Source organism: Nanorana parkeri, unplaced genomic scaffold (genome assembly GCF_000935625.1).
Source record: "Nanorana parkeri isolate BGI_ZX_2015 unplaced genomic scaffold, ASM93562v1 scaffold906, whole genome shotgun sequence".
Lineage (NCBI taxonomy): Eukaryota > Metazoa > Chordata > Amphibia > Anura > Dicroglossidae > Nanorana > Nanorana parkeri.
The window spans coordinates 189,283-195,086 of record NW_017307174.1 but is presented as its reverse complement, the minus strand read 5'-3'; the positions used below and the strand labels follow the sequence as shown (position 1 = coordinate 195,086).

Here is a 5,804-nt window from a genome sequence, read left to right as displayed (position 1 = left end):
GAGAGGGTATACAGAGAAAAATACACAGAGAGGATATAATGAAAAAGATGGACAGGGAGCCTTACTGGGGAAAAACGTGTGATCTGCTTGCAGCCTCCTTCTCACTGTATAGCAGCTCTAAATTCTTCAGAGTTTGCTGCCCACTATTTCCTGCTTCCTGGTCACATGTTTCCTGTGACATCACAGGGCAAATGCTGCTACCGAGATCAAAGGGAGTTCGTATACTGAACTCCCTTTGATCTCCTGTCACAGGGAAGCTGCTCGTCGGGCTCCACTGTCTGCTCGTCACAGACTTGGATTTTTCGAGCCCTGTATATATATCTATATCTATATCTATATATCTATATCTATATCTATATATATATACACAATTCTGTTTCAAATGATGTTTTGTTCAATTGACACACCTTTTCGAAAGCCTTGTTACACCATAAAAACCTCCCTTTAACACAATCTGTGAGAAAGGGAAAGTAATTTGGGGAGAGGAGGCTGGGAACCTCAAACTACAAGATTGCACTAACATACCAAACCATAGGGGGGAAATGGAGGAATATACTAAGACACAAATGCAATAATAAAGTAGGCTGTTTGTGGCAGCACGCTCTCTTCCTGATGTGTGTAAATGCAATTACATTAAGCATTTATTATTTTGCAATAATGAGCAACACAAGAATTAAGTCCATAAGTTTGGATGATTCATGTCCTCTGAAACTAAAAAAAGTAAAAAAATAAAGGGAGAACAGAAAGCAACATATAAATGGATAAGTCCTTTTGGAATGGTGATTTTTTTTTTTTTTGGTGATCTCCTTTTAACCAGTTGACATCCGCACTGTTAAACCCCCTTCCCATCCAGGCCATTTTTCAGTATTCAGCGATGCGGTACTTTGACATTTATTCAGTCGTGCAACGCTGTACTGAAATTAATTTTATATAATTTTGTTGGGGACAGATAGAGCTTTCTTTTGGTGGTATTTATTCACCACTGGGTTCTTTTATTTTTTACTATATTAAAGGAAAAATTACCAAAATTAAAAAAAAAAAAAAGTTTCCCCTATATTAAATGATAAAACATTTATTACCCAATTTTTTGGTAAAATATAAAAGACGGGGTCACGTCGGGTAAAAAGACACCAAACATGTCAAGCCAAACATGTGCGATAATACCCAAAATTGGCCATAGGCGACGCTTTAAAAGCTTATACCGCTCATCAGTTTAGTGTGATCAGTGATCTAAAAAGCCCCCTGATATTTCCCTTTTTAAAATAGAAAAAGAAATTGAGGACACACAGTCCTCAATCTTTTTTTCTGCAGCCTCTATTCTAAATGAATGGAAAGCACAGAGGCTTCCCATTCATTCAGAAAATATTTACTATCAAGCAGTTTCTGAATGGGGAGGAGCCTCTGTACAGAGTGCTTCTCCCCATTGAGAAACTCATGAATGAACGGGACGTGATGTAAATCACCTCCTGTTCATTCATTTATAACTGGGGACACATAGTACTATGTGTCCCCAGTTATTTACAAACACTGGAGTGATCAGACGATCGCTCCAGTGTTTGTCCTGCACAGAGGATTGGTACATACTACTGACATGTACCGATCCTCTGCCGCTCGGCCACGCACAAATGGGCTCAGCTTCTCCTCTGCATTCCCCCTGCTCTCCCGGGCAGAGGCAGCGGGGGATCCGACGAGAAGTGAAAGAGCACTTCAGCCGCGGGGGGGGGGGGTGTTGCCGCTGTGACAGAACGGACGAGCAGTGAGGGGAGAGAGAGGCGCCGGCTGTCAGATCCTGGCCGAGCGTCTCTCTCTCTCTCCCCTCACCGCTCTTCATTAGTTCTGTGACAGCGGCTCCGTCCTCCGCCCTCCCCCGCCGCCGGTTCCTTCACTTCTTCTCGGATCCCCGCTGGGGAGAGCAGCGGGGATCCAGAGAAGCGGCGGGAGGAGAGGACATGGCGATCTACCAGTGATCGCTACGCGATCGACTGGTAGATCGCTATATAGTAGCAAAGGCACACTGACGGGTCCGCTTTATGGAGACATTAGTGTCACCTGTGGACCCCAAAAGAAGCTGATGAAGCAGAGATCTGCTTCATCAGCTTCTTTTCTCTGGCTATAGCAGCCAGATGACGGACAGGTGAATGCGGAAGTGATGTAATACACATCACTTCTGTATTCACAGCCCTGAGGGAGGTCAGCAAGGAGCTGATCTCCCTTTCTCTTCCTCCTGACGCCCTCCCAACCCGATCCTGGGCTGCAGATGGGGCAGCGGATCCCGGGATTGAAGGTGAGGGGGCAAAAAAAACGGTGCCGCGTGGGGGGTCAAAGGAGTCAAGACTTGCATTGTTCCTCAATGGTGACAGTGGATTAGTCCGCCTAGTTGGCTCAAGGAAACTCTATCCATCCTTGTGAAACTCTACTTCCAATACATTTTCTTGCCATAATTTTGTCAAGTTCCTTAGGTCGTTCACTACTAACTGGATTCCCGGTGCCTTGACTGAGTGGTCATTGGTATTAGCTTGGATCTCAGTAGAAGTGAATTCCTGATCTGGGATGTAGGCTTGCCATTGTTGGTGGCAGTGAGAGTTGTCTCACCCAGACGATTTAGAATGTGGTTGAATTTGCTGTTGACTAATTACCCAATCTATGTCAGTCTTTTGGGCATAAGGTACATCGTTCCAACCATTGTGCTACTGACGTACCTTGTTGACTCATAGGATGTCTCTACCCAGATTTTGGCATTGTTATCAAATGGTGGGATGCAGTCAATTAAATGGCTTAGGTGAGGTTCAGAAAGAGTGTCTTCTGGTGTAGGAATTTCTCATTGGGAAATTGATTGCACTCAATGAGTCTAGGAAGAACAACCTATTCAGTTCCTTCTGTAGGAGCAATAATCAAATCAGAATTTGTTATTCTTGAAGTCTCCACTGAACCAGCACATGTGTGCAGTGTATAGGACAAAACACTTCTCTTTATTCCAAACAAGACCAAGGATTCTGAGGTTACAGGCGAATGATTGTTTTGGTTCTCTAAGACAGCATACATCTTAACTGCTTTCTTAGGTTATCCTTGGGTAAACACCTTTTAGCAAGACATATTTTGCCCAAGTATATTCCCCAAGTCCCTAGTGGAATATCTCTACACATTGAAGTAACCATTGCAGGTGACTGTTTAGAGTTCTCTCCGCCATGGTTTAATGTAGGTGAAAACTCTTCAGTGGATGCAGAGTCCTGTTTAGAGAAGCATGGGTGTAAGGCTAATACATGCATATTACTGTCACATTCCAAGCACTTAACTGTAGCCTTGCAGTCTTTGGCGAAGTACCAAATGATTTTTCTCTTCAAGTCTGACCCAGATGACCCAAATGAACAATGGGGTTTCAGGAGGTGCTGTTTACAATGTTTTTAATAAAAACATAATCTAATTCTGCAAAAAATTAAGTAATTTTGAAACATATATTCTATATCCTATTGCGTCCCCTCAACATCAAGTCTCCCATAGCCACATCAGTTACAGATTCTATACACTGTTCACAATTTCTATACAGTTACAAAGAATGTCTCCGTGATGATTGCATATTGTGCAAACAATTGCTTTCAGTGGCATGCAGTACCAACGACGCGTTTTGCAAGATGCTTCTCCAAGGGACTGGAGGCAAACTTGTCTAGCAGGGATGAATATTTCACAAACCGTTTTAAAAATACAAATACATAAGTAGTCTTAATTTTACTTCTCATACAAAGCCCAATTGTACTCACTGGAAGGTACTCCGGTAATCAGGGAATATTCAATGCTCCACACTAATCTATAGGCAAATACAGTAAACTCTCTGTTATCCAGTATTTTTAATTAACCGGAACTCTCATCTAACCAGCAAAAATAAATCCACTCTGCACTTCTGCTGATCTGTGACCTTCTAGGAGAGAGAGAGAGAGAGGGCTCTGGAAGCATGGGAGGGTAGAGAAATGGGTCAAAGTGCTGTATTGTCCTGGGAACAATTGCCTGTGAACAAGCGCCACCTAAAGATCACTCCCATGACTGCACTGTATTGCTCATAGATTACAATATACTGCAGATCTCCAGTCCCATGTCAGGCAGCCCCAGTGCACATAGCATTGCAGCACCTGTATTAGAGCACTAATACTAAGTGTGTCTGTTTTGTCTTTTTAATTTGCTTTTGATTTATTTCAATATTTATATGAAGTCAATACAGAGTTTGTTATGGTATGAGGTATAGCATTGGTTAAACCTATTTTTAATAATAACTCTCAAGTAACCAGAAACTACATTTATCTGGAGTCCTCACAAATTATAGAGGCCAGCACAGATCCATTGGCCCTAGCACAATAAGGGCACTCTGCATCAAGGGGATTACTCTAAACAGCACAGGCTTCCACCAGGTGATCCAATCCTATTAGGCACTTGGTGGGGGAATCTTTAATTTAATCTTTGGAGGAAAGTCCTGAGCGAGCCAAGGAAAGGAATACACAGGTGAGGGAGGGTGGTTGCTCTAGCCCTTTATGAGCTAGGAAAGATTTGTCCTGAATGGGATCAGGGGTGGAGATAAACTATAGGTATACCTGCATGACGAGGCCAGGAATTATTATTGTTTATGTTTAGGCAAGGTGGTTCTTCATTTTGGAAGGGGGATTGCAGATGATGGTTATAGGGGACTTTTGCTAAAGAATCTGGGTTGAGGGCAGCAAATGGCTTTGACATTGATAATGCCTGTGTCAGATTCACAATTGTCCATGCATTTCACCCAAGATTTAAAATTTTTTTTTTTTCTATTTGGATTCAATCATGAGAGCAAGATGTGAGTGGGAATTTTCCTATAATTTTTCCAATACTTTTGGCAATAGTGTGTGTGTGTATGTATATGTATATGTGTATATATATTATATCTCTTCAAATATTATCATGAATATATACATTTTGTAAACCAGCCTTGGGTTGGATAAATGAAAGGTAAAAGGGGCATTGCTGTAGACCGCTTTTCAGGGATAACAATTATTATAGAAGAATGGCTATATAAACTGTAATTCTCCCCTTCAGAAAGAGATCACATAACCAAATGTCTACAGTATGCCTTGAGATTTAAGGGCAACACTGAAGGGAGCCCATGACAGCTTTATTTTCCAAAAAGGTAAATATTTTTCAGATGTGTTTGGTGTGTTGTTGTTTGTGTGTGGTTTTTTTTTTTTTTTTAAAATCCATCCTAGCAAAATTGTTCACAAAGCTTTATGTTAAAGGAGAACTATGGGGTTAGGGCTTTTCCCCATAGTTCTCCTTAGAGTAACTGGAGGACACAAACTAGCGTCCTCCCATCACCCTAAGCTCAGTATACCGCATCCTACAGGATGTAAGGGGGCGAATAGTAGTTTTTTTTTATTAAGTGTCTCGTTTAGGAACCTATAAGTGATGTATCTCTGTAATAAAAAGATATATGTAATCTCCATGATTTGTTTGTGAAAAAATTCCAATAAAAAAGTTTTATAAAAACAACAAAAAAGTACACCTACACCACAGAGACTTTTTTGTTGTTTTTATAAAACTTTTTTATTGGAATTTTTTCACAAACAAATCATGGAGATTACATATATCTTTTTATTACAGAGATACATCACTTATAGGTTCCTAAACGAGACACTTAATTAATATCTATCTACTTTGATCACATAGGACAGTGGTCCCCAACCCCCGGACCTGCACTTTGTACAATATATAAAAAATACAGGGTAGGAAAAAAAAAGGAATTCAGTGTCTAAGGGCTTGTTCACACCAATTGTGATGCGTTCCAGAGTGGC

General features: G+C 41.1%; 1 protein-coding gene across 2 annotated transcripts in view; it reads left to right on the top strand.

Annotated features, from left to right (window-relative positions):
* The window catches only part of GPAT3 (glycerol-3-phosphate acyltransferase 3), a 46,745-nt gene that overhangs the window by 21,513 nt on the left and 19,428 nt on the right, over positions 1–5,804 (top strand). The window lies entirely within an intron of this gene.